The sequence below is a fragment of the Protopterus annectens genome, chromosome 9.part0 (assembly GCF_019279795.1).
Source record: "Protopterus annectens isolate FY-2018-M chromosome 9.part0, PAN1.0, whole genome shotgun sequence".
Taxonomy (NCBI): Eukaryota; Metazoa; Chordata; order Ceratodontiformes; family Protopteridae; genus Protopterus; species Protopterus annectens.
Genome location: NC_056743.1, coordinates 1,109,936,952 through 1,109,960,044, shown reverse-complemented (window position 1 = coordinate 1,109,960,044; position 23,093 = coordinate 1,109,936,952). Strand labels below are relative to the sequence as shown.

The 23,093-nt window shown below is 42.7% G+C and overlaps 1 protein-coding gene across 1 annotated transcript in view; it reads left to right on the top strand.

Moving 5' to 3' along the window:
• Window positions 1-23,093, top strand: part of ZNF385A (zinc finger protein 385A) — a 1,202,383-nt gene that overhangs the window by 110,297 nt on the left and 1,068,993 nt on the right. The window lies entirely within an intron of this gene.

Here is a 23,093-nt window from a genome sequence, read left to right as displayed (position 1 = left end):
CTCAAATATCTCATCTACTATCCCAACAAGACAATCATATCCTGCACAGCCAGCTAAAGACCTTAAATCTGGCAGCATGACGGATAATATAGTCATAAAAAACGTGCCCCTCACTAAAGCTGTGATGGATGTCATTTTGGAGGCCAGAAGGCCTAGTACCAGAAAATCTTATGCTGGAAAATGGAAGAGATTCTATGCTTGGAACCAGGCACAAGGAACTGACACAGCTGTACCAAATATTCCTCAGATTTTGCAATGCTTAACTGAGATGGACAAAGGCCTATCCTTTTCATCAATTAAAATTCATGCATCCGCTGTTTCGGTTCATTAAAATACAGTGCCACCAATCTTTTCTCATCCTTTGTTAAGGCAGTACCTCAGAGGAGCCAAAAACTTAAGGCCTCCAAGGAGATCACCAATACCTGCATGGGACCTCAATTATACCTTGGAAAAACTCACCCTGCCTCCTTTTGAGCCAGTTGCTACAGCTGATATAAAGTTTTTATCTTGGAAAACAGCTCTGCTCCTAGCAATAACTTCTGCAAGGTGAGTCTCAGAGCTACAGGCACTCATGGCTGTGGAACCTTTTATCATTTTTTATCCAGACAGGATTTCTCTGAGGACAAACCTGACATTCATGCCTAAGGTAGTCTCCAGTGTGGCCCTTAACCAAGCTATTCATCTGCCTACTTTCTATCCAAACCCACAGAATAAGGGGGAGAGAATTCTGCCTTCTTTGGACATACACAGACAACTACGCTTCTACTGGAACAGAACCAAAGCTTTCAGAAAGACGGAGCAACTACTAGAGGCATATGCTGCAGGATCACAAGGAAAGGCTATCTCAAAGCAGACTATTTCTAAGTGGATAGGTTACTAAATTCATTTCTGCTATTCACAACATGGCAAGCCAGTGCCTAAGGATATTAGGCCACATTCAGCCAGAGCAGCAGCCACTTCAGCAGCCTTCCTCAGGGGAGTACCAACCAAAGACATTTTAGAGGCTGCTACCTGGAGTTCAGTGCACACCTTTACAAAGCACTATCATTTACCACTCTACTCTAAATCCAGAGCAGGCTTTGCCACTGCAGTTCTGCAGGGCCTCATAGCCACTCCTAATGCTATATTAGCTCCAGCCTCCCAACCATAGCTTTGGGATTCAACTCAAGTGTAATGACTCCAACAGTGAAACACGAAGAACATAGTACAGTTGTGTACACTTACCATAAATGTAGATGTTCGAGTGTATTCACCGTTGCAGTCCCGGTTACCCACCCACCATCCCCCATTTCTTTACTGGAACTTATCTGCACTTCTCTAATCTATACAACCTATGTGGGGAATTTGCTTGTAGATGAAGGTGTAATATATTTTGGTGCATGAATATTTTATTGGCATATTTTTTTTTAGCCTACCCTTTTGGGAGCACCTGACATCTGGGGCAAGAAAAACTGAAGAAAATGGCATCGGCTGCATCTTTTATACCCCTGGTGCTCTGATGTCAGGGAAGAGGCGACAGCAACCGACACCGGACCTAGACTTTGGAATTCAGGCCGACTGAGGGTAGCCTGCAAGCAGGATAACCCAAGGGTAATGACTGCAACAGTGAATACAGTTGAACATCTACATTTATGGTAAGTGTACACAACTGTACTGTTTTGCTCTTGGTAATATAATCTGATATAGATAAGTCATGTTTTAACTTTTTTATTATATTCAGTTGTTAACTGGATAAAACCATTAGACAGAAGTCTCTCTTTAGTGGTAACACAGAACGCACTGTCAAGTGACTTGCTCTGTGTCACACAGCTAGCAAATTGAGACTGAAGGACTTAAACCATGTACAACATAAATCTCTTTATCAACTAGTAGCCTTAATTATCTGTGCTAAACTGACAGGTTTTGTGATTGCTGCAAAAATAAAAAAAACTATATCCTTCAGTGCCATAACATTACAGTGGGGAAATTCCATAATTTTGGGATGGTGGGACATACAGTTAAATTCAGTCTCAAATAAAGAATAACATTTTAATGTTTTCTTTTTTTTCTGCAAAGAATATCTGTTTTTCCCCATTTAGTGGTCCAGTACGGCCTTAAAGCAGACTTTATGCTGCTGAGACTATTCCTAGTTTTGAACCACCCCCCTTCACTATACCATTTTTTTCCTTTTTCAGTGTTACTGGTTCCTGTTGTAGTGCAGAAATAGACATCTCTATATTTCACAGTATCTAGGATATAAATTGATACACGTAGATAAATTTGTCACTGAATGCCAGGTATACTAAATGCAAGTATCCCCTCAATTTCCTGTACTTCAGGGAATACAAAACCAGCTTTACAAGTCTTTCCCTGTATGTTATACCTTACATACCCATGATCAACCATGTGAATTTTCATTTAATTTTTTATTCATCTCTTTGCTATACAGGTCAAGGACCATACTTCTGAAACTCCTGAGTATGTCTTAGGTTAGTATAAAGATCGTAATGTGTGGATTTCTGTTTGACAAATCTGGCAATGTGCTTGTACGTCTTACTGCAAGTAACATTTATATTGGATTCAAAGCTTCACTAAACATATGCACACACATGCGAGTGAGTACACACACACACACACACACACACACACACACACACACACACACACACACACACACACACGCGCGCGTATCTATGTATGTATTTTGTGTGTGTGTGTTTTTGTATGATCGTGGTCTTTGTGTATCCCCTACCAACCTCTCTTATCAGCCTTGATCTTACCACACATCAAACTGCACATTCGTATGGATTTTCTGTCAAATCATTTATAGATGCCCATCCAGTGATTTTGCTTATATTGATCTGCATATTCACATGGTCTTTAAAGGATGATATGCATGATGCATTTTGAGTATATCTGACACACCAACAGAAGTCAAGACATGATAGGTCACTACTGTGTTGTAAAAACATGAGTGCCCAAAAGAGAATTCTCTATAACTCTTCAGTAATAACCTTCTGTTCAACTTCTTGATGCATATTACAGCCTTAGATTTTTGAAATTGTGGAACTTTGATGGTAAGAAAAAATAATTCCCTTACCTTCAACACTGAGCAGTCTGGATGTTATAGGGACAAGGTTATAGAGGCTTTCTCCCTGAAAAATGCTTTAATCGTTTATTATAGTGAAAGTTAATGCTTTATCATGTTAACCTTTATTTTGCTGACATTTTTCTTTGCAATCATAATAAAGTTAATTGCTATATAGTTAAATCTTTTATCTGCATATTCATTGTTCATGCTGAACTGTCATGATTTCTTCTTGCTCCCTATCTTTATGCCACCTTCCAATTTACCACAGTTCTTTTGGGGAATTGTGTTTTGCATGCACCATTATTTTATGAAAGAATGTTTCTCTCTTTAGTTTCTCCAGCTCTACTGATCTTTCTAGCTATATATTGCAAATTGTTTGTTTCAGGAAATGTTGTGCTTTGTCAGAGCCTTTTTCATTGAAAACCACTCAAACAAAACCACAACTCAAAAATGACATTTTACAGAAATTATTCTCAACACGGGAATGATATTTTTTTCTGTCAGGACAAAGTCCTGTGTGGTGTATTCAATGGACTGAGTTGTTTTGCCTAGCTAATGTTCTGTGGGGGCGGGGAGGTGCATGTGTAAGGCTGTGAGAGACAGGAAGGATGTTGATTGTAGTCAATAAAGTTTTCAGAAGTGCTGTGTGGCTGTGCCTGGGACTGCTGAACACTTGCTGAAGACCGTGTTTGAGTGACCTAGGGCGGGGGGCGGCGGACACGGAAGAAGAAAAATGGTCGGCAGCTCATAGCAGCTAATGGCGTTAGCTCCTCCCTAATGCCGATGGATCACGCCGTTTTGAGCGGTTCCGTCAGGCCAGCAACTTATCTTGAGCATCAGGAGTATGCCAAAGTGAAAGATTTTTATTGTCAAAAGAACATTGTTTATGAGCGTGCGATTTTTAATATGCGAAACAAGAACTGAATGAGACTGTTGATGCTTTTGTTACTGCCTTGCATGTGAGCTCATAAGAGATAGAATTGTTGTGGGCTTGGCTGACACCAGACTGTCCGAAAGGATGCAGATGGAGAAAGAGTTGGACTTGGAGAGAGCTGTAAACATGGCCAGACAGTGACACCAAACGCCGGGCTGGAGACCTCAAGCTAGTGGGGGCAGCCTGACCTTTTTTTTCAGCAGATGCAAAAAAAAGGCAAAGAGTGTTACAGGTGTGGGGCCCATTTCATCACAAACTCCTATGCCCGGCTGACTGCTGCAAGATGTCCGTGTGGGAAGAAGAGCCATTACCAGCGCAGTGCTGCAGGCAGATTAAGGGCGGTGCAGTGTAGGAGGACGAGGAGAGGCCTGGCGGCGAAGAACAGGGGAACCATTCCTGGATTGTGGAGGTTCAAATAGAGGGAACATCTATGACTTTCTTTCCAGGTCAGACCTGGACAACTTGTTCAGGGGAAGAATGCTCCTCTGCTCCAGCAGCCGGAGAGACCTTGTTGGGGCCTGACAAAGACAGACATGCGAGAAGGTGTATGTTGTTAAAGGCCCTCATGCTTTTTAGGTCTTCCTGCTATTTTGGGGCTGGGTCTCCTGAAGCAGGTTGACACTATTACCATGGAGTCTTTGAAGGGGGGTAGTGCAGCGGAAATACCATATAAAGCTTCAGCCAAATGTTGTTACCAGAATGGAGGAACCTACTGACTGGTGTGCAGGCATGGTTGTCGTCCCAAAGAAAGACAGTAACAGACTGAGACTAAGTCTTGGGATGCTTGCGGGGCGAGGTGTTTAGTAAACTGGATGCCAATATGGGATTTTGGCAAATTCCTTTGTCAGAGGAGTCGGCTGGCTCACTACATTCATAACCCCCTTTGGGCATTTTGACACTTTCAACGCATGATGGCAGAGGTCATTGAAGGACTAGAAGGGGTGATTTGCCACATGGACGGCATTAAAGAGACTGGAAGAGGCAGGCATCACGCTGAATGTGGGAAATGTGACCTGTCAAGGAGCAAAGTGACCTTCTTGGGCCATGTCATCACAGATTCAGGCATAAGCCCAGATCCAAGGAGGAGAGATGGAAGCCCTGCAATGGTAGGAGAACTCAGGAGTTTCCTGGGCATGGTGAATCAGGTGGGAAAGTTCATCCCTCATTTGGCTGAGAGGATAGAGCTCTGAGAGACTTACTATCAAAAAGAATAGCTGGTACTGGGGACCAGGAAAAGGCATTCAATGACTTATCACCTCACCTCCAGTTTTGGCTGTATGTTTCTGCAGATGCATCATCCTTTGGGTTAGGGGCGTGCTGCAGCAACAATGGGAGGACGGCTGGAGACCTGTGGCCTACGCATCAAGGTCACTCTCACCTACAGAGCAACGATATGCCCAGGTTGAGAAAGAGGCTCTAGCGTCTACCTGGGCATCACGGCTTGCAGAGATTACCTATTAGGTAAATCGTTTTGTCTAGAAACTGATCACAAACCCTTGGTTTCATTGAGAATCCAACGCTTCAGGATGAGACTGATGCAGTTCTCATACACAGTGCAATCAGTACGCCAGGGAAATCACTGTGGGTGGCAGATGCCTTGTCACGTTCTCCACTTAAAACCAGGCTAACACTGGAGGAAACAAAGTTGATGGAGGACACGGATATCTATGTGAACAGTATTGTGGAAAACATGCAGGTGAAACCTTCCTTCCTCCAGACACTATGGGAGCAGTTGAAAGCAGACAGTGTGTGTGTGCGGGTTATGGACTTGTGCAGTCAGGGGTGGCGCTGTACAGGAACCCTTGCTGAAGAGCTACTGGCCAGATCGTTCTACATTAACAGTGAAAGATGGGTTGCTGTTAATGAGGTGTTGTTGAAATTACATGAGGGACATCAAGGTATCGTGAAGTGCAAAGCCAGAGCCTGCCAGACTGTCTGGTGGCCTGGGCTCAGCCAACAGATAAACGACATGGTTTCGGGCTGCAGGACGTGCATCTCAGAGAGAGGAATCATCCTGAGCCCCTCATCCCAACTGAATGTCCGGACAGACCATGGCAACGAGTGGACACGGATTTATTTGAACTAAAAGGACATACTTACCTTCTTGTTGTGGATTATTTATCCAGGTTTCTTGAGATCGCATTGTTGAAGCATAGCAACCGAGGAGGTCATCACCCACCTAAAGTCCTTCTCGCCATGGTATCCCAGAGGTGGCCAATCTTTATGGACTTTCCACGGCTTCCACGGCGAGCATGTAGCAGCCCAGGTTCCAGCCCCCCACAGAGCAAGGGGAGAGGGTCGAACGACTGTGAAGAACCTGCTTGCCCCAAGGGACTGTGCGGAGAAAACCGTGTGCATCTCCTCCCCTTGCCAGGCTTCAGTGCAAAACAAAACCCTGTGTCAGGAGACTGAGTTGCCTTTCCCGAAACCCGGGTACAAAGTGATGTTGTGAGGACCAGATCAGGAAGAATTATTAACAAATAGTAATCTGAACATGGCTAAGTGAGCAGTTGTGGCCATGCACCAAGTTCAGTAGTGAGGACGAAGAGATTGAATAGATCTGGGTTTTGTAATAAGGGAAAAGGGGCTATATAGAAAGGAGATGTGGTGTATTCAATGGACTGAGTTGTTTTGCCTAGCTAATGTCTCTGTGGGGGCGGGGAGGTGCATGGCGTGGGCTGTGAGACAGGAAGGATGTTGATTGTATTTTTGTCGCTGGGCTTGTCAATAGTTTTGGTTGGAGTTGGTAGCAACAGCACACAGTTGTCCCGCGTCTTCCTTTCTTTAGTAAAAGAACACGACATCCTGCACACCCCCAGTATAGATAATTCCTCTAACTTCTTTGATAAAATGGAAGCTGCTATAAAAAATTGGAAACAAGAATGGTTTATTATTAAGTACAACAGACAAGATGACTATGCAGATACCGTGCTTTAATCTTTATTGCAGGAACAGGAGAATGCAGGGCCCTTGAACAATCTATAATTTGATGTCATTCCTGATTAATTATTAGTTGATATGTGCAGCATTGATTAATTGCTGGCATTGTTTTCTTCTGTGCATCTTTTCTTTTTGAAAGTTGTCACTCCTTTGTCTTTCTAAAAATGTCCCCCACTCAACATGGATAGGAGCAGTAAACCTACACACACACACACACATATATATATATATATATATATATATATATATATATATATATATATATATATATATATATAAACTCCAAGGTCAGTCCATTTGGGGCAAGAAGAGATTGCTGGTATACAGCAAAACTGATCTTCCAGGACAGCAATCGGCAGGTGCACATTAGGGATTACACAAGTGTTGATCAATAGAGATTCACACATGCCTGACTTGCTCCCCTCCTTTTTTTCTCTTATTATCATAATAACTTTCCATGGTTCTGTGTCAGCCTGCAATATTCACTTACCATTCTTTCATGCATGAATACACCAGACCTTGTAATGCATGTCTTAGTTTTAATGCCCTCTGTGTATTTAATCGTTTCTTCCCATCATGCACCACATTATTAATCAGGCTTGTTAAAAACTTGTATGTTTCCACTCCTTCTTAAAATCTTTAGTGTGATGGAACTATCAGTCATCTGCAGTTCAGAAAGGCACACCGTCCCTTTAGATTTATTTTACAGGTTATGACATGCAAGCTCTCCTTTGCAGAAAAAACACCTGTTTTTTTTCTGCCATCAGTTGTCTTCATTCAACAGAACCATATGAATTAGTGAGAAAGAAGCTGAAATGTGACTATGTTCAAAGAAAAAAAGAAGTTAAAGCCTGCATTAATCAGACATTGGCAATTCAAGAGGACCTTATCCATTAAATTGGTATGAACACATTGTGGTTTGCCTTGTTAAATTTCATGAGACAGAGTGAGAGGGATTGCATTTTGTCTATTGTTTTATCCCTTGGTTTGTAGACCTTCAAACTGAGTTTGACAGGGGTCATACTGAAATAAAATCTGATTGTACTTCGTGAGTTCTGACTTAGTCTAATCAAGTAGAAAGTGAACTAAGTGCTTATAAATTCTTAGCTGATTTTTAACTGCCTTTATGAGCCCTGAATGAAATGGCAAAAAATATAAAGTAATTATTTTTTTGTGTGGGAGGGGGTGATTTCCATGACCCTGGCATTAGCCCCCTGGCCACTAATATAACTCAATGCAAGCTTTCAAAAGAGCCTTATACTTTTGGGCACAACTCTGAAACCTTCTCATTCATGGTATTACTTACTTCTTCTTGTTTCTAAATATTCAGTCATTAATTTATAAAACTTTATTACTGGTAAGCATATCCTGGATGATTTACTACTTACCATCTGTTTATGGAAGTATGATTTCAGACTGTTACTTCTTTTTTGCAACCCATATTATAGTGAATGCCTGGTTTTCATGTAGAAATTCCCTGCTTCTGAAATTGCCCCATTTGATGTTCTTCGTGTTTCACTGTTGCAGTCATCACATTTGGGTTATCTGCCAGCAGGTAGCCCTCAGTTGGCCCGAATACCAGAGACTTAGTATTTCTGCATTGTTTGCTGCCGCTTCAGGACTAACGTCAGGTCATCAGGGGTATAAAAACAGGCAACTGATGCCATTACATCAGTCTTTCTTGCCGAGGAGCCCGAAGCAGAAGCAGTTCGCACGAGTGCTGGTCGGCCGCTACCTGAGTTTTCGTTTCCGAAATTGAATCATCCTGAAGTCTTCTAAAGCTAAGTACCCAACTGAGGATCCGTTTTTCTTGCTCTAACCGATGTCAGAAAAAGTTAACAGTTGTCTCGCCTGTGGAAAGAAAATACCACACTGAGATTTTCATTCTTACTGCGTCACCTGTTTAGGCCCAGACCACAACATACCTTGTTGTCGGTTTTGTGCTTTGTTCAACACCCGAACTATTCATCATTGGGCCCTTACTGTAGCTATATACTTTCATTCTCGATCTCCGTATTCCGAAATGGCTTTGGTAAGCCATCCGACTACCGATCTTCTGAAAAAATGTAAGGATAAAGGCAGAGACAGACTGCACAGGTCCAAAACTGCTGACAACGCTTCCGTTAAGCTTGTTGTCAGTTTGCCAGAACTCTGTGAGGCACTTTCGCAGCCCCTGATGCCCGCTTTGATGGATTCGCAGGCCGCTACCAAGACCCATTCCGAGTCCGGTATGCCACGAGACTCTTGTTTGACTACGGAACCTGCGGTTGTCTCTACCTTGGATGGGTCCGGAGCCGCTGTGCAGGCACCAGATTCTGAGGAAGTCCTTTGCATTACCAATATTCAACACAAACTGGCGACTTATTTTGCATCTTCAGTTCTTTCTTAAACTACCGAGTTTCTAAGGCCAAGAGTACAAGCTACACCTAAAAAAACGACGACCTAAACTCAAGCACCTGCTTCCTTACCACAATCTCAAATGCTTAAAATGGCAGAAGACCTGATCATGCTGATTAGGGGAAGCCAGCCTTCCCCTGCTAAAGAAAAATAGACCTGTCCCCAGCAGCTTTAACTGACCAAGAGGTTTTTGAATATGAAGACATGCCTTTATCTGCCTATGAGAATTCAGATGCAGAGGAATCCATTCCTTCTGCTTCCCCTCCAGAGGATTTTTCTTTTGGTAAAACCCTACATACTTTGAGAGAGCATTTCCACTGGGAATGCCAAGATTATCCTCAGTCTAAAAAGAGACTCAGGGAATTTTTAGATTTACCACAGTACAGACCCTTAGCTATCCCTCCTATTCTGGATGTTGTGGATGATGCCTTCATGGAATCCAGTCTAACTCCTGATACTTTACCCCCTGCTCCAAGGAAACCAGACAGGTATTGCAGAGTCCATGACTCTCACAAATTTCTTTTCAAAAATCCTACTGCTGACCCAGAGGTCATCTCCCAAGGACCTAAAGGAATAAAAGCAACTACAGCTAAGAATCCCACCCGTTCAGACAGGGATTCCCGAGCTTTAGACAGATGGGGTAAAAAAGTATACACCTCTTCAACTCTCGCCATTAGAGCATTGAATTATCAGTTCCACATGCTGAAATACCAGCAACATATTATAGAACTTATTAAGCAAAAATGATTTACCTTTCTTGACTGTGCAGAAAATAATGAATTACAGGAGCCTATGCATTCTGCAAGCCAAGTCAACAAGCATACCCTGAAATGTGGGTTTGATGCCCTAGAAGCATCTTGCAGGGCAGTAGTCACAGGTTCTGTACTTAAAAGGCATGCTTGGCTTAAGGAACAGACCTTGCCAGACCATGTCAAATCAAAATTAATGAACGATCCTTTGAACAAGGAAAATTTGTTTGGCACCAAAGCAGAAGACGTTTTTAAAAAAGATGGAAGAAAAGGCTAAGTCTATGCAGACAGTCAAAGATTTTTTTCAAGTGCAGCATCCAAGATTCAGTAGGCATTGCCCCTTGAAACATTTGTCCTTTCCAGCCCCCTCAAGGCCACCTCAAACTAGATCCAAGGGAAACAGACATTCCCCCATAAATTACAGTCTCAGGATATGCAGAGATCTAAGCAATGGAGGACCTCCACTTCTAAAACAGGGAGTGCTAAGCCACCCCCTTACGGAAAGAATTCACAATGACTTCTCAACTCCTCTCCTTACCTCTGCTCAATTGGTCATGCCCCTAGGAGGAAAACTTGCCCACCATGAAAAAAACTGGACCTCCATCACCAATGATCGATGGGTCCTCAACATAGTATCCCAGGGGTACAAATTTTATTTCCGCACACTGCCAACTCCAAAAGGGTTTGCATACCTTCCTCCAAACCAGTGGGCAGAGGCACAAAACCAAGTTCAATCCCTGCTCTCCATAAGGGCAATTCAGCCTGTTCATGCAGAACAGATAGGCCAAGGTTTTTATTCCAGACTTTTCCTGGTACCCAGAAAAGAGGGCACCTGGCACCCAATCTTAGATGTATCCATTCTAAACACCTTCCTGGTGGTGCCAAAATTCAAAATGCTCACCCTACAGCAGCTTCTCCATATGCTGTCCAAAGATGCCTGGTTAGCCACCCTAGACCTAAAGGAAGCCTATCTGCACATCCCTATCAGGGACTCATGCAGGAATTGTGTATGTTTCAGAGCAGGATCTATGCATTATCAGTTCTCTGCACTTCCCTTTGGCTTATCCACTGCTCCCAGAGTCTTCACAAAATGCCTGGCTCCAGCCTTTGCCTATGGCAGACAGAGAAAGATTCAAACTTACCCTTACTTGGACGATTGCCTGATTCAGACAGACAGTCAGGAAAAGCTGTTGCAGCACCTGACATTTGTAAAGGACCTTCTAACCTCCCTCGGGTACACTATCAATGAAAAGAAATCAAAACTAGTCCTCAGCCAAAAAATTGTATTCCTTTGAGCAAGCTTGGACACAGCATCCCAGATGGCATTCCTTACTCCAGAAAAACAAGCCTATCTGACAGGCTACTTCACTCAAATAGCCACTGGAACCCAGCTGTCCACAAGGAAAATCCTGCAGGCTCTAGGGTTCATGGCCTCTTGCATCCTACTAATTCCATATTCTAGACTGCATATGAGGAAATTTCAATGGTACTTCTCAGGACCTGGAAACTGTCATACCTATCATACCTTGTCTAAGGACAGAGTTCCTTTGGTGGGCAGCAGCATGCAACCACAACAATGGGACTTCCCTTTACTCAACCCCACACCACCCAGACCCTAACCACAGATACATCAGACTATGGCTGGGGGGCACATCAGGATGGCAGGTGCATTCAGGGCTACTGGAGCCCAGACCAAATTCATCTGCACATCAACCAAAAAGAGATGCTAGCTGTTCAACATGCTCTGACAGCTTTCAGATCGTTGTTCTCACCAGGGCCCCTTCTGATAAAAAGACCACCACCACAGTGATGTGGTACATCAACAAGCGGGGGGGGGAGGACCCACTGTTACCCACTCTGCAGTCTAGCCATGACCCTGTGGAACATGGCCTTGGCTATGTATATTCACCTGCAAGTTCAATTCCTGCCAGGCAAACTAAACTCTCTGGCAGATGACTTAAGCAGAAATCTCCTAGACCCACACGAGTGGCAATTAGACCTCAACACCTTCAGCCTTCTAACCCAGAAATGGGGAACCCTGAAGGCAGACCTATTTGCCTCCCCTTACAATAACCAGCTCAGCAAATTCTGTACCAGGGTACCTCACAGCAAGGTCTGGAAAGTGGATGTCCTATCCTTCTAGTGGGTAAACCTCTCAATCTATGCATTTCCCCCTCTGCTTCTTATTACAAGAGTACTACTCATGATAAGGCAGGAAAGACCAAGGGCAATCCTGATTGCCCCAGACTGGCCATGCCAGCACTGGTACCCACTACTGCGCAGTCTGTCACCGGTGCCACCATGGCACCTACACCAGATCCCAACCCTCCTCTCTCAGCAGGAGGGATGGATCTTGCATCTGCAACTACAAACCCTGAACCTTGCAGCCTGGTTTTTTCCTTGAATTCTCCTCCAGTGGCCAGCCTAAGCAATCAAGTGCTGGACGTCATTCATGAAGCCAGAAGATCCAGTACAAGGAAATCCTATGCTGATAAGTGGAAAAGGTGTTTTTCCTGGATTCACACTAAAGGAGCGGATACAGCACAGCCCTCCTTACCTCTCATCCTGGACTACCGAGCAGACCTAATCCACAGAGGCCTGTCCTTCTCTTCCATTAAGATCCATGTCTCTGCCATCTCTGCTCATTACAGCACTAAGCCACCTCTCTTCTCTCACCCTCTCATCAAACAGTTCCTGAGAGGGGCTAACAACTTAAGGCCACCAAGAAGAGCCCCCACCCCTGCTTGGGACCTTAACTTTGTGCTGGAAAAGCTCATGCTACCCCCCTTTCAGCCTGCAGCATCAGCAGAGTTAAAATTCCTCCCTTGGAAAACAGCCTTGCTTCTGGCCATCACTTCAGCTAGATGAGTGTCTGAGCTACAAGCACTTATGGCTGTGGAACCCTTCATTATTTTTCATGCTGACAGGGTCTACCTCAAGACTAATCCTACTTTTATGCCTAAAGTGGTGTCCAGTGTGGCTCTCAACCAATCTATCCATTTGCCCACCTTTTTCCCTAATCCTCAAAATAAGGGGGAAAGGATCCTGCACTCTTTAGACGTGCACAGACAGCTCAAATTCTACCTTGATAGGAATAAGCCCTTCAGGAAGTCTGACCAGTCACTAGTCAGCTTTGCACCAGAGGTAGAGGGCAAGGCCATATCAAAACAAACCATCTCCAAATGGATAGCACACTGTATCAATTCCTGTTACAAACACCGTGGGAAACCACCCCCTCAGTAGGTCAGAATGCATTCCACAAGGGCAACTTCAACCTCTACACCTTTCTCAGATGAGTCCCTACCAGGGACATTCTGGAAGCTGCTACTTGGAGTTCTGTTCACACCTTCACCAAGCATTACCACCTGCCTATCTTTTCCAAATCCAGGGTGGGTTTTGCAACAGCAGTCCTGCAGGGCATACTAACCAGCCCCAACTCTTCTTGACTGCCTCCATCCTTCCTCAACTTTGGGAATCAACCCAAGTGTGATGACTGCAACAGTGAAACACGAAGAATATAGTACAGTTGTGTACACTTACCATAAATGTAGATGTTCAAGTGTATTCACTGTAGCATTCCTGGATTCCCACCCTCCAGCCCCCTTCTCTCTCTCTCTCTCTCTCCTTCTCTCTCTTACTCACCCCTTACAGGGCTATTGGTATTTACTTTTTACTGGTGGTGTTTTTTCCACTATAACTTAGCTCCCTATTTGGGTGATCATGACATTTAGGGCAAGAAAAACTGATGTAATGGCATTGGCTGCCTGTTTTTGTACCCCTGATGACCTGACGTCAGTCGTTAAGTGACAGCAACCAACGCAGAAATACTAAGTCTCTAGTATTCGGGCCGACTGAGGGCTACCTGCTGGCAGATAACCCAAGTGTGATGACTGCAACAATGAATACACTCAAATATCTACATTTATGGTAAGTGTACACAACTGTACTGTACACTTCCCCATTTGGGTCTAGTTAATGTTTATACCCCATGTCCTGCCTGCACTGTGAATTCCAGTACATACAGGAAAGCTTTCATAATGCACACAATATCAGTTTGGTGGTTTGAGTTTGAAAGATGCAACCATTTTCAACATGATGTCTTTAAGAAGATTGTAGAATCAAACTGCTATTTGCTACAGTTATCTGTGTAACATGCCCCTCAGTCAATGTTCTGCTTGTTTCAGTAGGAAAAAAACCCTCCTGTGCTAACCAGTTTAACTAGTTATTCATTTTCAGCTTGGTTATTAGGTAATCCCACTTAACTAACCACTGCTGTCTGTCAGCTTATCCTTCTATTATCTTCTAAGGGAGAGAACTGATAAACTAGGGTCTCAAGGCCTTAATACCAGTATCTAAACTACTGAGGTCTGACAGTGACAACAAGTCAAGTTCTTTAAAACTCACCCAAGGTTTGCCACACTCAAAATGTGTAGTTTGGCCATAAAGTTCTTGTCTGAACACAGAAGCAAGTAACACCTATTTTAACTGTAGCTAGATGAACTTTTTAACCTCTTCCAAAAAATAAACAGACTTTTTAATGGCCCAGCCATTCTTTATTTGTAATATTCATACACAAAAATTGCCTGTTTGTTCCCAATGACCATTCATACTTGAAACTGAAATAAATGATTTTCCCACACGAGCTGCACTTTTACATTTAGCCATGCTATCTCATTTCAGTCATTGTATGTTGACATTCCATTCTGTCAATGATCACAGTTCCATATACACTTGGGTTGTCTGGGTAGGAACTCCACATGCTATTAGATTGTACTCCTTAGATATGAACATCTTGTGCTTTTTTAAACTGAAGCAGCAATAAGAAGCCCACGTCATATCCCAGCCTGCCTCTTCCTGTCCTCAGTATTTACTGCATATGAGCACATTGACTGACTATAGAAGCGTGCACACCTTCCAGTTTAGGTGGTAAGCTGGAAGTTTGTCTTGGGATGCTAAGCAAGCTTGCCTAAGAGCCTTTTAAAATAGTTCAACCATATGTTACAACTCTTCTACAAAGAAAGAACAAATATGTTAAAATATGGAAGTATGCAGTAAAGCAAACATCAATGTTACTTAGAGATTACCCCTTGCAAAGTGAATAGTGTTCCTTTCCAAGACTTAAATCAGGTTAACATTAGCAGTAAGTATATCTATTCTCAGTATGGATGAGTATTGTATGTATGTATTATATGTATGCAGGCTGGTTGTACTCCACCCTGATGTTGTTTTGTTGTCACAGTGAAAGAGACCTGACAGAGCTGTTTGATGTGGATTCTTTTAAAGGAGCCTGTATAACCTTTGATCCTCTAAGCCACAGACTTGTAAATGTTTCTCAGCACTTCAGTAGTAGTAGTGCTTTTCATGGACTTCCCTGACAATCACATCATTAACATGGTCATGAACTTTCTTCTTACCATCTCGCTGCCTTATTTGTGAAATGGGATTTAATCTGCCCTGTTTTTACTGTAAGATTTCGTGACTTCACAAAGTACATCAAAAGTAATAATTGCTGGGTATTTGCAGCCCTCTTGATCACCTCTTTTCCTTATCACTTTTTTTTTCTTGTAGCCTATTTTGGTTTTGCTAGCTTATTATTAAAAGCTTAAAAGCAGTTCATAGTATGCTCATTAAAGTGCTGAGCTGAGAAGCTGGAGGACTGGTTTTGAATCTGCTAAGCACTGCCTTCATTCTTTGCATAACATGTGAACCTGAGTAGATCAGTTAATGACCTTCACCTCCTACATCACCTTCAGGACAGAAAAGCTTGTGTGGTTTCAGTGTGCTTTCTTGCTAAACAAAACCCATATGTTGCATTTGTATTCACTGAATATATAAATAATGCTATCGACAAAACAGTCACAGGTATGCATGTTGTTTAGATTAGTAGATTAATATGGCACACCATGCCCTGTTTACAAAATAATAAATAAGGAGTTGATGCCAATTCTCACTGCACATAGCCAGGGCCGGTATTAGCATTTTGGGGGCCCCCAGCAGATGTCAAGCTGGGGACTCCTAGGCACATCCAGTCTATGCATCACCCTGTCACTGCCACCCTTCCTAAGCAAACTTTTAGTTCATGCTGCAAACTTTTAGGAGTAGTATGCACAGACTGACCCTTTGCTACAATATTCTTACATTGCAAGATTTGTGTACTACACTGTGTTGGCCCATCTTGCAAAGGGACATTACAGTTTGCAGCAGTGATATATTGTAGCAACTCTATGTTTTGCTGTGAAGGAAAGGTTAGTTTGCTTATATTTTTTGTATTACTGTATTGCCTTTCTATATTTTGAATACTGTAGTTTGTTTTATTTACCTTGTGTTTTGCTTGCATTCTGTTTTAACAGCATATTAAAACTTCAAAAGAGACCACAGCTCTCTCTGTTCTGAGTCAGGCAGAATTTTTCCCGCCCTCCGACCCATTGAAGTTGTCTTGTTAAATACCACTGTCTTTCTAGTTGCCCGCCTCTTATGTTAATCTGACCATATATCTCATTTCTCTCTACTTTCACTGGCTTATGTGAGTAATCACAAAATCATCATTTTTGAAATCCCACCCCTTCAATTATTTAAATTTATTGGCCATCCTACAGTATTTCATAGTACCAAATTACAAAAGTGACCACCCCTTTCAATCCATCTTGCTGTTTTAAAAATAGTAACTCTCCACTAAACCTTAACTTTTTAAATAGGTAAAACTCAAGTTACCTACTTTCACATCTAACTTCTATAGTGCACACTGCAGAGTGCATTCTTTTCAATCTTACCTTTAAGCATCCCTGTGACTAGCACTTTCTCTAATACCTGCTGGAAAGCACTAGGAAGCCTTAAACTCATACAAACACTGAACTCTCCTTGTTAATAAGGAGAAATTAATAGTAGGCACTAAACAGCCTATAATTGCAAAGTACCTTGCTAAGGAAACAGCTCCTGTACTTTACAAAGAAAAAAAAGCCCCAAACCAGGCATGTCCATGGGTCAGCTTCCGGTGATTTCTCCTGTCCACCTGGTGAATCTGGGCATACTGGGGCAATGCAGCAATTGCCTCATGTACACAGACAACCCTCTCCTCCTACCACCCAACACTACAACCTGTGAGAGATGCACTTACATAGCCAAAATGGAAGCAAAGCTCTCTCCACCCAAGATTGTGCTAAATAGTCAAGAGGAGAAGGTTAACACCCACACTACACCTCAGGCAACACATAGCCCTTCTAAACCCACACCACCAACACCCACATATAGCAACACTAAATCCACATATGCAGAGGCCCTTAACTGTAACCTGCCCAAGCAACAAAGACCTCTGAAGCTGAAACGCAAACAAACACCAATCACAACCAATGTGTCACATAGTTCACAACACCAGTGTGCCACCCAGCAACAGCCCTTAAGGCAAGACAATGTACCTAACACTTTAGTCATAGGTGACTCTATAGTCCGGCACACTGATGTCCCTCTCACCAGGTTGAATAAGGAGAAAATTACAGTCAGCTGCCTGTCAGGTGCCAGGATCCGCCACATAATGCATGCACTCAAGTCACTCCACAACAAGTACAAATATGACTCTGTCATTGTCCATGTTGGAGTGAATGACTTGAGACGTACCTCCCTGGACTACATGAAAAGAGACATGGAAGAGCTCTCGGATCATGTGGCCCAGGCAGGTATGACCCTAGCCCTGAGTAGCATCCTGCCTTCGCCCAGAATGATACCACAATATAAGGATAAAATTATTGACTTCAACAATTGGCTAAGCTTATGGTGTCATTCAAAGGGGATCCAGTATCTGTCTGTCTGGGATGACATGATTGACAGACCACGATGCTTTGCCAGAGATGGTCTGCACCTGTCGCCCCTGGGATTCAGGTTACTGGCTAAGGCTCTTGCCACCCTATAGTGCTTTTTTAGGCAAACTTCAAAGGACAAAACCACCACCGTAACAGGTACAAGCATGCAAAATCTGAAGGTAATGCTACTCAATGCTAGAAGTCTAAACCTCAAAATGCACTCTCTCGAGGCACTCCTAAAAATGGAGAACATCGATATCTGTGCAGTAACTGAGACCTGGTTCAAGACTCCAGAGAGCACCCCTGCAATACCAGGCTACAACTCTTACCACACTTTTGGCCACCAAACCAGGACCGAAACACTAAAGGTGGAGGAGTGTCAATATTCACCAAGGATATTCACACCACCAGGCTAGTTGGCCAACACAATGTGTCTGAAATTCTCCAAGTGCAACTAACACTAGGTAAGACTGCAATCCAAATTGTAGCTTGCTACAGATCCCCACCATACCCCAAGATTCTCACTACACCTTTTAAACATACTGGAAAATATTAAGATAGAACCAAACACCCTAATACTGGGTGATTTTAACTACCCTGCCATTAACTGGGAAAACTACTCATGTCCCAACACCTTTAAGAACGGTTCTTGGAATTCATAAATTCCAATGCCCTGGATCAACTAATCCATAGTCCCACCAGGGGCTCCAATATCCTAGACCTGGTCATTACCAACATGGCAAATCAATGCTCCATACCTATGGTCACCCCTCGTTAGTCATGTCTGACCATAAGCTAATCAACCTTAACATCCACATCCCACCCCACCCTCCAGTAAAGAAACCACCATAAAAAACTTCTCCAAAGCCAACTTCATGCTACTCAAGTCAGAAGTGACAAACTTCATGACACCCATGCAGACGGGAACTGAAAGTTCAACTGTTGAATCCTACACTAAGGCACTGTACGAGCACATCCACTCATGCATGAATCGTGCCATCCCAAATAGAACCAAAATGCTCTCATCCAAAAAAGGAAGCCAATCTGGTGGTCCCCTGCCATAAACAAACTTTACAACAAAAGGAAGAAATTTGCAGAAAAGAGGAAAATCCCAGGATGCAAAAAACTCCCTTACTAGCCTCAGTAAGAAACTGAGACGCCTCATAAAATCCTCCAAAGCTAGTTATGAAAATAAAATTGCCAAAGATTCCAAAGACAACCACAAAGCATTCTATAACTATGTCAAGAATCTAAATGGCAATGCTCAGATCTGCTCTGAGCTAAAACAGAATGGCAATAAATATACTGATCCAAAGGATATTGCCAATATCCTGGCAGATCGATTCAGTGCCAACTTCACCCCCCTCTTGCCCCCTAAATGGCCCATCTCAATACCGGAAGATTGCCAAATTCCAGTAATAACGGCCACACAGGTACAAAACGCACTCTCTAAAGCCAAGAATACAGTATCCATGGGACCAGATGACATCCCGGGCTGTGTACTACATGAACTACAATATGAACTGGCACCTCACCTAAGTGTCATGTTTAATCATAGCCTCACCTCAGGTTTCGTGCCCACTGAGTGGCGCAGAGCTACAGTTATCCCAATCCACAAGGGGGATCCACCTTGGATCCCGGAAACTACTGTCCCATCAGTCTGACAAGCCTTATCTGCAAGGCCATGGAGTGTATTATCATGGAACTTATAAACAGAGACATTGGCAACCTTCAAACACTGGACCCCACCCAGTTTGGGTTTGTGAAGGGCCGATCTTGTCTCCTGAACCTGATTGACTTCTTTGAATCAGTCTCCAGAGCCATGGACAAGGGTAAGGTGGTCCACACAGCCTATCTAGACCTTGCCAAGGCCTTTGATACCATCCCCCACTCTGGAATCATAGATAAACTTACTAAGTTGGGTATTAATCCCTATGTCACCCAATGGGTTGCTAAATGGCTTACTGATAGAACCCACACTGTAAAAGTAGCCGACTCCAAATCCAGCTCCAGACAAGTGACAAGTGGAGTACCTCAGGGTTCAGTCCTGGGGCGCTCTTGTTTGGCATCTACTTCTCTGAAGTACAGGTCAACACTAAGGGACTCTGGCTAACAAAGTTTGCAGATGACTGCAAACTGGGAGCCATTATTGAATCCCCAAATGATGTGGATACTCTACAAAAGGGCCTTACAGAAACAGATGCTTGGTGCCAGAGCCATGGGCTCAAGCTCAATGCCAAGAAATGTATTGTTATCCCTTTGGGAAAAACATGTATCCATGAATTACCATATACGTGGCAGTACACTAAACACAGAAAGTGTGATAAGAGACTTAGGGACACAGGTGGACAGTGGTCTCACCTTCGATAACCACATCGCCACAACAGTCAGGAAATCCTTTTATGTGGCACACCTCATCACGAAGGGCTTTTCATCCAGAAAAAAGGAGGTCATTGTCCCACTGTACTCATCCCTCATTAGACCCATTATAGAATACAACGCCCCATTTGGTATGTACCTCTCAAGACATCTGCAACAACTGGAAAGGCCTCAGAAATACCTCACTGAAAGAATCACAGGCCTAAAGCAGATGCCCTACGCTGACCGCCTTAAAAAACTCCAGCTATACTCTGTCGCATATCGTCTACTCAGAGGCGATCTCTGCTTAACATGCAAGGCCATGTCAAACCCAGAGCTGTTGGACATGCTACACTTAAAGAAATCCCAATCCCTCAGAGCTACATGCTCCAGTGATCTAAACCTTGTCATCACAATAAACAAAACATGCTGGAGGGATAGGTTCCTGACCCAGAGACTCCCCAGACTCTGGAATAGATTGCCCATACATGTCAAGCAGAGTGCCTCTTTGGACCTCTTCAAGAGGAACCTTGACAATTGGATGGGAGAAAGGAAATTCACCCCAGGGATCACGTCAGTCGCCCTGCTAGACAGGGGTCCAGGAAAGTAAATAATGTGGGAAGAAATAGCCAGGGAATTGTTATGGCTAGGCTTGTATAGGCCCTAGGGCTGATAGCCTAGTACCAACCTATGAACCTATGAACCTAGAGGTCTGAACTTAGGTGAAATGGCAACCTAGGTCTACTGTTTCAGACCCCACCCCATATGCACAATAGCCTCCAGTCTTCCCCTGCCCCCCCCCCCCCCCCATCCTGGGCTCTCCATAGCATGCACATTACTTTTTTTCTTCCTTTTCTCAAATTTTTTCTTATTTTCAGCTTTTTCAAGAAGCTATAACTTTCTATATGCTCTGAAGTGCATTTTAAAGTTTTTTTCTTTTTACATACTTTTTCATACAATAATAACTTGAACAGAATTTAGGATTAAGTAAAGAAATTGTGTTGCTGTTCAGCTTTTGTTTTCATTGCATCCTTTCTACACACATTTCCTGACCAAGACAGTACAGTAATAACCATTTAGGAAATAAGAAAAGAATTTCAGTTTTATTTTTTTTTCAAGGAAGACATAAGTTGCACCCAAGGCTTAATGTTCAAATATGACAAAACAGTAGTTCACAATAAACTAACAACCCTTTGTTGTCCAGATACACAGGTACTATCTGGGAACTGTCTGCATCCTAATCCCCCCAAAAAGACTGCTTTTGTATCCCTCTAGTGTCAGACTAATATTTACAATTAATATTTAAAATGTGTTCCTGATTTTGAGCCTTTATTCGGCTATTATTGGTGTTGCGCTGAATTCTTCAGTGAAGAAGTTGAGAGTTACAGTATCTGGTATTCCGCAAGTATATATAAAACTCCCTAAAAGAGAAAAACATCCCTGAAGATGAGAAGTATTAGTTTTTCTTAAAATCCAAGGTATGCACAGACATTGGTCACATTGGGCTGCTGATCTCTCAAGTACTTACCCTGTTCGTGTTCATTACTAGCTTTACCCTAACAAGGTCATATCACAGCCCTGTTAAGTTAAAAGATTGTGATCAGAAAATGAATACATTCTTTTCTATTCATTTTCCCCAACCAGCAGCAGCTTTTGTGGGGCCCCCACACAGTGCAGGATGATTAAGGGGGCCCCCATGCAGCCACAGGTACCTAAAGCAGGCTATGTTGATAGTTTTAATGGAGAGAATGTCCATCAGCAGGGTTTAACTAAGCCAGGGGCACTATGTAAGTGGTAAAATATTTAATTGAATTGTGAGGGCTGTTGATTGATAAAACATTGTTACTATAACAAAGACATTTTTGAATTTTAAAGGAGATATAAATAAGCATTATTACTCACCTGGTTTATTAAGTATATGAGACTGATGTACTAGCTTTTGTGAGTTTGACAGGAATGTTACAAAATATCAAGGTAAGATAACTTGCTGTGGTTGGGGGTCCCCAGCAAATGCAGTGTTTGCTGTTGCCTAAAGCCGGCTATAGCTATACTGATAAAAACTTTTACCCACTGACTTTCCATAAACAAATGTTTTCTCACACCTTTCTGAAGTCCATGCATCCAATAATTTATGAAATACGTCACACTTTAATAACATAGTATCTAGGTGACTGCTGGCTATAATGTGTCCAAACCCCAAAGCAGATGAAATGATTATTATGTCTCCAGCAAAAATCTTCAGCACATACATGTTTAACCTTCACTGATGTATAACATGTATCCTGTACATATTTCAAGTGAAGTACTAAATGTGGTGAGTGGCCAGAAAATATGAGTATTTTCTGAAAAATGACTTAGCATGTTAGTATGTCGTATCTTCTGTCATTTTTTGTCTGTTTAGCTATACATTATTTAGAACTTAATTTGGAATGTGGTTGAAAGGATGTCTGTTTGCTTTATTTTGGTTTGGTTCCATTTTGATAACAGTTGTCAGGTCTTTATTAGTACCCTGCCACCCCTGGTGAATACATCTGTTCAGCGCCATCAGAAGTCATTTATTTTGTCTACCTTTCCATTTAAGTAGTAAATGTTTGTGACCATGTACACTGACTAGATATGCAATGCTTGCTTTCCAGAACAAACCAAAGGAGTGTAGCAAATGTTAAATATGTAAACAAAATGCATATTCAAGATACACAGAACAAAAAAGTTGGAGTGTTCTGCTTGAATTCATTTCATTAATATTTCAATTGAAGATTGCAACTTAAAGGCGATGTGTATCGGACTTGTGTGTTGGGGAAGAGGACAGTGCATCCCTCAAGAGTCACCCACTCTTTGTTGAAACTAACTAG